The sequence below is a fragment of the Scomber japonicus genome, chromosome 7 (assembly GCF_027409825.1).
Source record: "Scomber japonicus isolate fScoJap1 chromosome 7, fScoJap1.pri, whole genome shotgun sequence".
Lineage (NCBI taxonomy): Eukaryota > Metazoa > Chordata > Actinopteri > Scombriformes > Scombridae > Scomber > Scomber japonicus.
This window is the reverse complement of record NC_070584.1, coordinates 36,323,281-36,336,801: the sequence shown is the minus strand read 5'-3', so window position 1 is coordinate 36,336,801 and position 13,521 is coordinate 36,323,281. Positions and strand designations below refer to the sequence as shown.

The following is a 13,521-nucleotide window of genomic DNA, read 5'->3' as shown; positions in this document are numbered from 1 at the left end:
GACAGATTCTGGATTATTGCAGTAAAATGTTTGATTTTGCAGCAGTTTTTCTAAATTATGATCAAATCTGAAAAGTTTGATAAAAACCTTCAATAAAAACAAACTGAGTCAGTTACATTTAATATTTAGTGACAGTTTACCTTGTTGCAGCCGGACGTTGTTCTTTAAAATCAATGAAGTCATCCTTTGACTGATCACTCTTCATAGACACACAGCTGGGTCCAGGTCCAGGTCCAGGTCCAGGTCCAGGTTTAGATCCAGAAAAGTCTGGTCTTTCCAGCGGTGGGCTTCTTCTACACAACACACACAGAGCTTTGAGTGTGAATAATGATGGTGGAGTGATGTGAGTGGAGAACAGTGATGGACAGTTAGAGATCCTCATCTCACCTCCGAACTACAGTCCAGCCGTCATGCTCCCCACACAGAGAGCTTTTAGAGGGAGGGACTCCCTCCTCTCTGTCCTCACTCTGATCCATGCTGCTGAAGTCACATCCACATCAGTCACACACACTTTCTACCTTCATCTGGAGAGGAAACACAGATCATCCTTTACATCATTTCTCCTGTCACATCCTAAATATCAGCTGCTCCTCCTGTGATTGGCTGTTATTCTCTGTTATATATCAGTGTGAATGCAGCCAGACAGCAGTGTGAGGCAGAGAAAGCTGCCATCAGCTGCTGTACTTCTACTATCAGTCCACTAGATGGCGCCATGAAGCTGCAGTGAAGTGAAGAGCAGCACACATGATGCATGGAGGAGGATTTACATTCACTGACAGGCAGAAGGACTGAGAGCGACTACAGAGTCTCTGCACAAAATGACTTTATGCAACAAACAGCAGCAGATTATTTGAGATGAAACAACTGTGATGGAATTTATTTCACCTCAAGCCTTCAATACAACATTTATCATTTCCCCATGATCAACATTATTTAATTAACACCTAATATTCACTTTTAATGGGTCTGTAAGTTTCCTGTAAAGGACTCTAATTAAAGTCATTATTTATATGTAACATAGAGGCTGTTATACTCATATTCTTCCAGCTCATTCATTCAAGTGTTTTACTATAAAATTGTTGTTGTTGCATTTGAGTCATTTTCTACTGAAAGCTTGTAATTCAGATGTTTACACTGTTTAATAACTCTTGATAACAGCATCTAGACCTGGAACATGCAAACAAAGACCAAAGATTACAGTTTGTACTTTGACGTGTAAAAGCAGCATGAAGGACTTCCCACAGTTCTCACATGACTTCTAGAAGCATTTGGAAGGATTCACATCATTGACTTCAGTTAAAGTACAAATAGCTTCCTGTAAACATACTCTATTACTAGTAAAAGTCCTGCATCCATCATGTACACAAGTATTATTGGAAGTAAATGTACATGAAGTATCAACAGTAACTGAGTGTGATGCTTTAACATGTAGAGCTTTATGTTGGAGCTACTTTTAACTGTTTTATGTAGTTTCATCAATAACAGTGAGTGTTACTCTATATGCTCACTTTTATAATGATGATCATTTGATTGATGGATGTGTTTTTATTGATGCTGTGATGTTATACTGAAGACACTGATGTCTGAGGCTAACTTCACACTTTATCATATTTTATAGACGGATCATTTCTTTCAACATTTCAAATCTGAATCTTAGCTGTGGAAAAATGTAGTGGAGTAAAAAGTCAAATATCTCCTCTGTAATGTAGTGGAGAGGAAGTATAAAGTAACAGGAAAAGGAAGTACAAGTACTGCAGATTGTACTTCAGTACAGTACTGTAGTGAATGTACTATAAGTTATAAAAGCAGATGGATCCTTCCAAAAAACTCATAAAGAGTTTCAAAGTAAATGAGTGAGTCTCAAACATTGGACACACAATGATGAGATCTCTTTTAAGGCTCATACTTCTCAGATTTGTCTCATAAAAGTCTCAGATTCATCTCATGTTATTCTCTTTAATTCTCCTTCAAATAACCAAGACATCATTGAGATCCCACTTCTCAAATATTGCTCAAATGGTTTTCTCAATTCAACCTCCTTTGTCTTACTGGTGTCTTGTCTCTTTTTAGCTCATCTCTTGCTCCTAAGGGACCCTTAGGAGAAGTAACTCAGAAACAAATGATCACAGAATGATATGAATATGAAAAGCTCAAATTTATCTCAAGAGATGAGATTGAACAACAGATGAGCAACACATTTTTCCTATGGGGATCTTCAACACATTTGATGACACATTTCCATCAAGAAGCGACACTAGTTCATGTTGGAGGAGTGTCAATAAGATGAGTGCTGTCTTTGTGAATACTACACTATTTATTGAATCAAAGAAGTGAAGCCCCCCCCCCCCTGCTGGCTCCACATCAGTCCTGTAGTATCAATAGAAACAGTCTATATTCAGCTGTAGACACACACACACACTCACAGCTGTTCTCCTGTTGAAACATTTACAAAGTTCAAATTATAAAGTATTTAGGTTTTTACTGCTCTAACATGTAAACATGGGTCAACACAGCATTTAGAGTTAAACAGCAGAGCTCAGTGTGTGTGTGTGTGTGTGTGTGTGTGTGTGTGTGTGTGGAGGCATCCACTCATCCACTCATCCACTCATCCATTCAGTGTGTTGTGTTGCACATTAACCGGATTTATTGGCTTTTACACTGAATTGTTTGACGTTGAATTTTTTTACAAATGGCACAGAAATACTTCCATACTTTTGCTGCTTCAGCTTGTGACAGTTTGACTTTTTGTGTTTTTTAGGAGCCAGTCAGGTCTCTGTACTCTGTCAGTAGTTTAGTCAGTTTACAAAGGATGCAGACTGAAGCAACAATACTTAACTTACTGCATTCACACTGAATCAACATAAACACAAACATCATATTTGATCACATTCTTATAATCTCTGAAATCCCAAAGAGTCTGAAGAACAGTCCACAAAAAAACAAAAATACCCCAACTGAAATATCTATTTGTGATTTTCCCTTTCAAACATAATTCAGTTCAGTTCAGTTTTCCAAGTGAAATAAACTAAAGTTTGTTTTCAGTTTAAATAATAACCAAAAAAAGCATCAGTAAGAAAGACAGTTTTACTCACAGTAGTCGGTCTGAAGGTGAATCTGATCTGTGTCTGTTTCTCAGTCTGTGTGTCTCTTTAGAGAGAAGGAACAATAAACTGTTTCCTGGTTTGTCTCAGGTGAGCCAGGTAAGGGGCGGAGCTTGTTGATGTTACGTCACAATGACTCAGGTTGTGTTTCATACCAAAGCATTTACTCATTACTCAGAGGGAAGTGGGAACTGCTGCTGTACAAACTTTATTAAACTGATCTTTAGGATAAATAATGAGAGTCAAAATGTAACTGAGTTTACTATTTTTTTTTTTATTTCTACATGGACTTATGGATGTTGTTTGTCTTATACTGTATACACACACACACACACACACACACACACACACACACACACACACACACACACACACACACACGGGTCTATATGGTTTAGAGGGCCATTTTCTCCAAACCCGCCCGGTGGTGGTTTAGATGGGCTACCCTTTCCTGAGGTCCTAGAGCTTTGGGAGTCAGAGTTCAGATACACATCACCCTGATAGTGTTGTGGTTTATGCAGACAATTCTCTTTTGTGACTTATGAGGACACAAAAAACATTATCAGGACTTTAAAGGGCAATGATGTCACATTTTAAATGAGTCCTCATTAACATAAATACACAAACCTGACAGCACACAGCATTAACAGAACAGTCATTTTAATATCAATAAAGTGCTTTTAAATGAAATACTGCTTATTATATATATTTAAAAAAATCTAAATAAACATGATAATGTCAAAATAATTGCATAACAAAATGCAAGCGCACTTAATCTAGAACATAAATACAATAAAACAAACTAAAACAAACGTCACATGATTGTCACTGCAAGAAATGCAGAAAAAAGCGATAAACCCACAGGCAACTAACGGTCAGACGGCAGCCTGTCACACAACTCACATTAGCTTTACTGCTAAAATGTTCTAACTTGTAACTACCCATGTTGAACAGGTGGCATTACAAAATATATATGGGCATCAACTTAACCAAACAACCACATACACAATTGAACCCTGTGGATTTATAGCTTCTGTTCCTGTCTTTTTCCAGTTATTCTCTGTTTCTGACAAAGTCCCGTATATTTTTACTGTTCTTTGTGCTAATGCAGGGCCTTCTACCAGCTTGCAATGACTCTTTACAAATGTGATCTCTGAAATGCCGCATTACTGCAGCAACCTCAGCCTTAGAGCACACGTTCTTCTCTTCTGGACTCATGTTCTTGACCAGCATCTTGTCCTAGAAGATATGCAAAGTAAAAGAAAAAATATCACACATACAAAACAATGTGTTGGCGGTTGGCTCAATCAAAACTTTCATTCAGCACATGCATAAGGCCAAAGAACAAAGACAAACATCTAAAAGCACATTACACTGTAAATGTAACTGCAACATCAAAGTCGACATGTGATTAATTCGGCCTAAGCATCACGTCTTTGTGCTGGGTCAGGACAGAGGACTTCATCTACATCACAGACAGCAGGGAAAAACCCTCTGGTGTGTCTGATCCAGCCACGGAAAGGAGATTCTCCCTTCTATAGGGTGTTTGGTCATATACCTTCAAGCCATGCTGAGGAAAGGAGATTCTCCCTTCTATAGGGTGTTTGGTCATATACCTTCAAGCCATGCTGAGGAAAGGAGATTCTCCCTTCTATAGGGTGTTTGGTCATATACCTTCAAGCCATGCTGAGGAAAGGAGATTCTCCCTTCTATAGGGTGTTTGGTCATATACCTTCAAGCCATGCTGAGGAAAGGAGATTCTCCCTTCTATAGGGTGTTTGGTCATATACCTTCAAGCCATGCTGAGGAAAGGAGATTCTCCCTTCTATAGGGTGTTTGGTCATATACCTTCAAGCCATGCTGAGGAAAGGAGATTCTCCCTTCTATAGGGTGTTTGGTCATATACCTTCAAGCCATGCTGAGGAAAGGAGATTCTCCCTTCTATAGGGTGTTTGGTCATATACCTTCAAGCCATGCTGAGGGAAGGAGATTCTCCCTTCTATAGGGTGTTTGGTCATATACCTTCAAGCCATGCTGAGGGAAGGAGATTCTCCCTTCTATAGGGTGTTTGGTCATATACCTTCAAGCCATGCTGAGGAAAGGGGAGTATGGTGGAAGGCAAACATTTATGAATTGCTGGTTGATGTTGAACCACTCTTGTATCAACCTGCTATCTGTGCACTCTGAACTGGCTTATATTGGTTTCATCACATCATGAGCAACAAGTGTGAAGAGTTTTGAGTCGTCGTGTGTAAGCTATGATATCTGTGCTGTAACTTCCTCCACCTGTGGCTACCATTATGCATCACAAGTGCAACACAGTGCAACATGTGTTTTAGTGAGTGAGAATGTGTTTAGAAAAACAGTAAATGAGATCTACAGATTGTGTCTAACCAGGTGAAAAGGGTTCATGGTTTTGCCAAAAGAGTGATTGATTCAATAATTGCATTTGGTTCAGAGAATGGAGTTTAGTGTTTTAGCAATACAGAAAAACTATAAACACAATTACAGCACAGATATCATAGATTACACACTTGTTGCTCATGATGTGATAAAACCAATATAAATCAGTTCAGAGTGCACAGGAGGCATGGGTGAGTTGAAGGGTGATACCAGAGTGGTTCATGAATGTTTGCTTTCCATCATACTGTACTCCCCTTTCCTCACCCCAACAGAAGAGTTTTTCTCTGCATGGCGGTGGAAGGTACATCACTGAAACCCTATAAAAAGGGAGAATCTCCTGCAGGCCATGGGATTGGCCGGTGGTGACAGGTGTAGAGTCTTGCCAAGGCTGGATCAGACACACCAGAGGGTTTTTCCTCCGTTACCTGTGATGTAGGCAACGTCCTGACCCAGCACAAAGATGTGATGCTGAGGCTGAATGAATCACAGTTACATTTACAGCATAATATAATGTGCTTTTCAATTAGATTTTGTGTTTGTACTTTGGCCTTTTGCAGTACTGGATTTTTACGGTATGCAAGTACTGAATCAGCAGACAGTCAATACTGTAATGCTTGCAGTACTTACAGTATGTAATATCTCAACTGTGTTACTAAGGTGTGAATATTTTTTTTGAAAAAACACAAAATGTATTTAATGTATTATAAACAATAACCATTTTTTTCTGGAGCTACATGTCCTGAACACTGTTTTCCATTTTCTGATGTTTAATGAATGCTCAGTAGAAGGATCAGAGGTTTAATGAATGCTCAGTAGAAGGATCAGAGGTTTAATGAATGCTCAGTAGAAGGATCAGAGGTTTAATGAATGCTCGGTAGAAGGATCAGAGGTTTAATGAATGCTCAGTAGAAGGATCAGAGGTTTAATGAATGCTCAGTAGAAGGATCAGAGGTTTAATGAATGCTCGGTAGAAGGATCAGAGGTTTAATGAATGCTCAGTAGAAGGATCAGAGGTTTAATGAATGCTCAGTAGAAGGATCAGAGGTTTAATGAATGCTCAGTAGAAGGATCAGAGGTTTAATGAATGCTCAGTAGAAGGATCAGAGGTTTAATGAATGCTCAGTAGAAGGATCAGAGGTTTAATGAATGCTCAGTAGAAGGATCAGAGGTTTAATGAATGTAGTTTGAAAATTAGGTTTTGTGTTTACAGTGTTGAGAAAAGAGTGGAAGGATTCAAGAAATGTGTCTAAGCAATTTTGAAAAACTGTAACTAACTGCTGGGGCACCCCTATATATTCACATCATACAATATTCTGTAACTGCATCATTTTAAGTGTAAAGATGCGTTACAATCAAACTTACCTTCAGAGAGAGGGACAGTCTCATTCACGGTGGAGGTCACTGAAGACACTGCTTCTGCAAAACACACAATTTACCAAAAGATTTTTTTAAATGGAAAAATAAATTCTATCAACAAACAAACAACTGTAAAGGGAAATAACTTACCAAAATCTGCAGCATGATGGACCTGCTCCGTGGCTGTAGAGCCTGTTGCAGCGTCCACAGCCTCACTAGTTTCACACTCTGGGAATGCTGTGCCAGTGGCATCAGAATCACTCTCACTGTCCTTGGTCTCAGTGTCACTTACTGCGATTTCATCTAGGAAATGGTGTTAGTAAAAGTCACAAATAGCACACATTAAATAAAAAAATAATGTTTCATAGGTGTTACTTTGAAGAAGAGTTAATCATACACTGGAATACAACACATACAGTTGTCAATTACACATAAAACCAATGCACACGTACATTTCACTCAAAGCAGTGCAATCCCTTCTCTCTAAAAGGTCATAATGTTTTGTGTTCAATGGTTCCAAAAATGTTCAACTGTACAATCATCACTGTAGTACTTTAAATATAAATGTGGTAAACAGATGCAACCATCAGTATAAAAACAAAGATTAACATTTACAACATCTAAAATGATTATATGCCTGCACCAAATAGTAGAATACCAGGGCTTCAAGTAAGGAGAATGCCTCGGAGTGAAGACATGACAGAAGCTAACTGTAGTCAGGAAGTGTCAGTCCAGCAGCCTGTACTATGAAACAAGCTCAACATACTGAGGACATCATCATTTTGTGTTTTCTCATTTCCATTCAAAAAGACTCTTTTATACATGTACATTTTTTACATTTAAATTGGGCTGCTTTAATTTTAGCTATGTGCCCCTTTTAAAATCTGTGTATACATCTACTTCTAATAGTTATACACTTAATTCACTTGTCTCACCTTTGCATTCATAGCCAAGCCACTTCAACGATGATACAGGTCCCACACACTGAATGCACTTATCCAGGGTGGCTACTGTTGTGTGCACAAGGTGATCTTTACACTGTGGGCAAGAAGTTGACATGAGTTATTGGTCATATATACCACTGCCCATATAAATTATATCAATCATGTTCAGGTCACACACACTGATCTGATACTGACTTACACTAAGAGAAGCACTTGACAAGAAGGTCTCTGTAAACCACTGTCCACATAAACCATATGTTCAGGTCACATACACTACACCAATTGATAATGTTGGTTTACTTTATATTTTACCACACAAATCATAAAGCAGAACATAGGATTTCATTTACCTTTCCAACCCTGCTGGGATTCCTTGGATCCGGACTTGACCCTGCAGCCATCTCAGTGTCCTGAGTCCCTGCAGCCATCTCAGTGTCCTGAGTCCCTGCAGCCATCTCAGTGTCCGGGGGCTTGTTCACCCTCTCAGTGTCCTGAGTCCCTGCAGCCATCTCAGTGTCCTGAGTCCCTGCAGCCATCTCAGTGTCATGGGGCTTGTTCACCATCTCAGTGTCCTGAGTCCCTGCAGCCATCTCAGTGTCCTGAGTCCCTGCAGCCATCTCAGAGTCATCCTGCATAAAAAAAAATGTTAATACTGCGAGTACAAGATGCTTCCTATGCAACACCACCAGAAAGGTGTCATGTCAGTGCTTTTTTAGAGTGCAGGGTAACGGTTAGACCTCTGACCTGTCATGTGACAAACAGTAACAAATGACTACAGTCTATAGATGATAATGAATGTTTGACTGATTAAAGTAGCACCTGGCTCGTTCTCACTTACTATAGTTGTTTAACTCTGTGTGGAAGTTGATTGTTAGCTTTTCCACTCAGTGTGATCATGCTTCCATAGAATTTAATGTAGTAGGGGCACCATTTAGTTCAGTGGGTTGAGAAGGCGCCCCAGTCCCAGCCACAGCAGAGGCTGCAGTCCTCACTGCAGGCGGCCCTGGTTTGAATCCTGTATCTGGTGGCTCTTTGCTGCATGTCATTTCCCCTCTCTCTGCCTCACAACTTCCTGTCTCTCTGAACTATTCTATTAATTAATTAAAAGGCAAAAAGCCCAAAAAATATACTTAAAAAAAATAAATCTGCATTTAGTGATTTAGTCTGACTTAGACACCTTCCGCCATAATCAATGTGTCATTTAATTCTGATTTGACAATGACAATACCCACCACCAGAGTTTTCCATCAAAACGGAACTTGAACATGAAGTCCTTAAGGCTGTCATGGTAGATCCTCTGCCTCCTCTCACATTCCTGATGGGTAATGAGTTCACCTTGGTACTCTAGTAGGAAGTCCCCTTTTTCGAATGGGGCAGTAGTGAAGATCCCACGACCTAATTCACAAATACACAAATATGCGTAACGTGTAAGTAAGATGGCATGTTTAAAGTTTAAAAGGTTTTAACATAATTCACTTGGTGGATATCCACAGTAAATAACAAGTACATTAAAATGCCCAATATAAATATATAAAAGAAAGAAGATTCAGTTGAAAGAAGTTCAGTTTTATGTTTTGTCATGAAGGCACCACCATCTTGCAGTATGATAACCTGTGATATCACAGGGTTGGTTTGCTGCCTTGGTACAAGCAGTGAAAAGGTAGCCTCCATTTTCTCACATTTGTCTTTTCAATGTTATTCTCTTTCACTATTTTTCACATTTGTGTGTCACTGTCTCAATAATTCACAGACTCTGTCCTTCATGTCTATCTTTCACTATGTTTTTTCATCTCCATCTTTTGCTATCTTTCACCGTTTCTACCAAGGGAGCAAACCAACCCAGCGACATCACAGTTTATCATAATGCAAGATGGCAGCCCTGTGACAAAACATATAACCGAACTTCTGCTTTACACATGTTTACATTTGTCATACTCCAAATTGTTAGGTGCAGTGGAATTTCATTAAGTGAATTACTCTTATGTGATTGGCTGCTTTATTTCCACTTTAATCATGATTAAATATTCAGAGCTTTACACTCACTAACCTTTGAAAACACTAATGTGTTTTACATCAAATCCTGGTTTGTCCTTTCCAGTGCTGACATAATATCTGGCATCATCCTTTGGATTGATACGTCTTCTTCTCTTCATGTTTCTTGAAAAATCCAAAAACCTGTATTAAAGAAAAGACAGTCATGATTATGATGCTCATTTGAGGAATAACCATGGTGATCTTCTTGAATCATGTGGACAGAAGCCAGATGATGTACTCACCACTGTAACACTTCTAAAACTAAACACTTAATACAATTAGTTATCATACTCAAAGGTTAATTTGATGTGCAAATCTCACACCTTTTAGAATATACAGAATATAACAGGAGTCTGCATATGCACAACATATTAACAGTATAAGGATTACATTTACTTATGTATTGCTGAGCTGAACTACATTCAGAATGAACTTCATCCTGTATCCCAGTGCCTCAATGATACAAGTTGTTTTGACAACAAGATAAAAGTTTCTGCAACTAATCCAGCTAAAATGAACCTTCTGGAAGCTTCATTGTCTTTGTTAATCATTAAAAAGAAGCAAAGACATGGCTATAGTACCTTTAACTCTGTTTGTATACATACATATACACACCATTACTGTGGCTGAAAGGACACAAAAATACACCAACATATCTCACTGACTTTTCTCTCCTTCAACCTGGGATCTCTGATGCAGCTTCACATCTTAACTGGGAGATCTAGGTCGAGGAATGGTGCAGCCGAGTTTGCCATTTAATCACGGTACTTATAATATCACGTCGCTCAGCAGCGTCAGCCACAGCCCCAAAACACAGAGATGGTTAAACGTCCAGTCCATGCGACGCCTATTTCTTCACTGTATATGAACCTGAGTAACTAACACTCCTCCACCCTGAGCATGAGTCAAGCACAAGTCAACATGGCGCAACAGGTGCCTCTAATTAAGGCTTAACGAGGGCGCGGTGCCTCGGTGCATCCCGAAAGAACAAGCAGACGTGCAACTGTAGCAGAAAGTACACAAAACACGCCGTAATATCTCACAAATATTACCTTTTCTGACAGACAAACGTCTTTCCGGAGCGAAGACAACTGCAACTAGCTCTCAACCACTTGGTAGCCGTAAAAAAAAAAAAAAAATCAAATGACTATAAAGCATCTAAATCAGTGTAAAATGGCCCGTTTACATAACCAGATAAAACTAGCTTGACTTTACCTTAATTAAATCAGACACACTAAGTTATTAATAAAATATATGAGCTTACCTGTCTGTTCGTTCCTCCAGCGGGGCCCAGCAGCAGCGTCCTCCATTAAACACATGTAAACATTAAAGAGCCGAGGTGTGGGCGGAGCTTGGAGCTCAGAGTAGGGGAGGGGTCCGCCCACACCTGTAACCAGCCAATCACGAAGAAGCCCGCCAAATCTGAATCCGGTGTATCAAAAATGTGTAAAAAACTGCAATTCAGGCACGACCGATGGGGTCACTGTGTTATACACTGGGATACACTGAAAGTCAGGTCAAGTGGTAAAGAAGGACTTTCAAAGAAAATGAGAATATCTGTTATTTAGACACTAACAAATGTAAATTCACTCTTTGAATTATGAGGACATTGGCATGGTCCGCCTAATCCCAAATGTCCTCATAGTGTCGGTACGTATTCAGGTCAAAGGTCCGTCTATACCAGCTATACCAACACACACACACACACACACACACACACACACACACACACACACACACACACAGACTCACACACTGTAACACACACACAGACACAGACACAGACACACACACTGTAACACACACACACACACACACTGTAACACACACACACTGTAACACACACACACACACACACACTGTAACACACACACACACACACAGACACACACACACACACACACACACACACACACACACACACACAGACACACACACACACACACACACACACACACAGACACACACACACACACACATACACATACACACACACACACACACACACACACACACACACACACACACAGACACACACACACACACACATACACATACACACACACACACACACACACACACACACACACAGCTCTGACAGAGAAAATGTTTCCAGGAAGTAAAAACTGAGGAGTTCTTTGTCTCTGCTCTATCATGTGTAGAGATGTGAGGGATATTGTGTGTAAGGGTTAAAGCAGCTGATCTTTGAGCTCTGAGCTGCTTTATGCTTTTATTGGTGTTCAGTGTCTCAGTGTGACAGCAGCCTGACGAAGCTCTTTATGAAACAGACCTGGTCCAGACAGCAGAGAGCTGCACAGAGAAAACCTTCATGGGAAGAAGTTGAGTAAGTGGACCTTTGTTTGCTTTGAATTGTCTTCATTAGGATCTCTAATGTTTCCTCTTCATCACAAACAAGCTGCTCTGTGTTTGTTACTGTGTTGACTTCCTGAACAGAACAAGACTCTCATCACTTCATCACTGATTTCTGCTCTTTGTTAAAGACTCAATGCCACAAAGTTCATCCAGCAGTAAATCCTCAGAATAACAGCTGGCTGCCTTTAAATCAGAGTCTACATGTAGAAACACACTTTGGATTTCCTGATGAGTTTTTCTGTCAGACTGCAGAATAATAATGAACCTGTGTGTGTGTCTTCATCAGGTGCTGCAGGTTACCAACATTTAAAGGTATCAACACTTCACATTACAGTTGATACTGTTTGATCCTCACTGTTCAGTCTGACTGTGTTTCAGTTCAACATTAACTCATAAAACTATAAAAGCAGATCCTTAAACACAATCTGGACTTCAGTCTGGTCTTTGATCCTCAGGTTATTTATGAAAGATTATAATTCATGTTTATTGAAGTCAAAGTTAAGCAGTAATCATTTTAATCAGTTATTTTATAACACAATGAACTCAGTGATCTGTCAGTTAAATGTGTTAAATCTCATGAATGTAAATGTAACGTTCAGCTTCTCTTCACATGAACGTCATGATGATTCTTTTTTCTTTTTAAAGATTTTGTCGCCTTTATTTAGCAGTAGACCAACAGGAAACATGATTATTTGTTCTAACAGCACACAATTAAACACTGAGAAACCATCAATACAACAACGTTGGTTGTTTTTCCCGCTGCGAGCACGTTCTCATGCACGAGCCTGTGTGGCCTCTACACACACACACACACACACACACACACTGAGCTCTGCTGTTTAACTCTAAATGCTGTGTTGACCCATGTTTACATGTTAGAGCAGTAAAAACCTAAATACTTTATAATTTGAACTTTGTAAATGTTTCAACAGGAGAACAGCTGTGTGTGTGTGTGTGTGTCTACAGCTGAATATAGACTGTTTCTATTGATACTACAGGACTGATGTGGAGCCAGCAGGGGGGGGGCTTCACTTGTTTGATTCAATAAATAGTGTAGTATTCACAAAGACAGCACTCATCTTATTGACACTCCTCCAACGTGAACTAGTGTCGCTTCTTGATGGAAATGTGTCATCAAATGTGTTGAAGATCCCCATAGGAAAAATGTGTTGCTCATCTGTTGTTCAATCTCATCTCTTGAGATAAATTTGAGCTTTTCATATTCATATCATTCTGTGATCATTTGTTTCTGAGTTACTTCTCCTAAGGGTCCCTTAGGAGCAAGAGATGAGCTAAAAAGAGACAAGACA

General features: G+C 39.5%; 2 long non-coding RNA genes across 2 annotated transcripts; both read right to left on the bottom strand.

Moving 5' to 3' along the window:
- Positions 1-4,153: 4,153 nt before the first annotated feature.
- LOC128361647 (uncharacterized) lies at positions 4,154-7,086 on the bottom strand. Its single transcript, XR_008321596.1, has 3 exons — positions 7,011-7,086; positions 6,867-6,920; positions 4,154-4,340 (listed from the first exon to the last, which is right to left on the bottom strand). It is a non-coding gene; the product is annotated as an uncharacterized LOC128361647 (long non-coding RNA).
- A 2,033-nt stretch (positions 7,087-9,119) lies between these two features.
- Positions 9,120-11,146, bottom strand: LOC128361651 (uncharacterized). Its single transcript, XR_008321599.1, has 3 exons — positions 11,103-11,146; positions 9,852-9,979; positions 9,120-9,199 (listed from the first exon to the last, which is right to left on the bottom strand). It is a non-coding gene; the product is annotated as an uncharacterized LOC128361651 (long non-coding RNA).
- Positions 11,147-13,521: the final 2,375 nt, after the last annotated feature.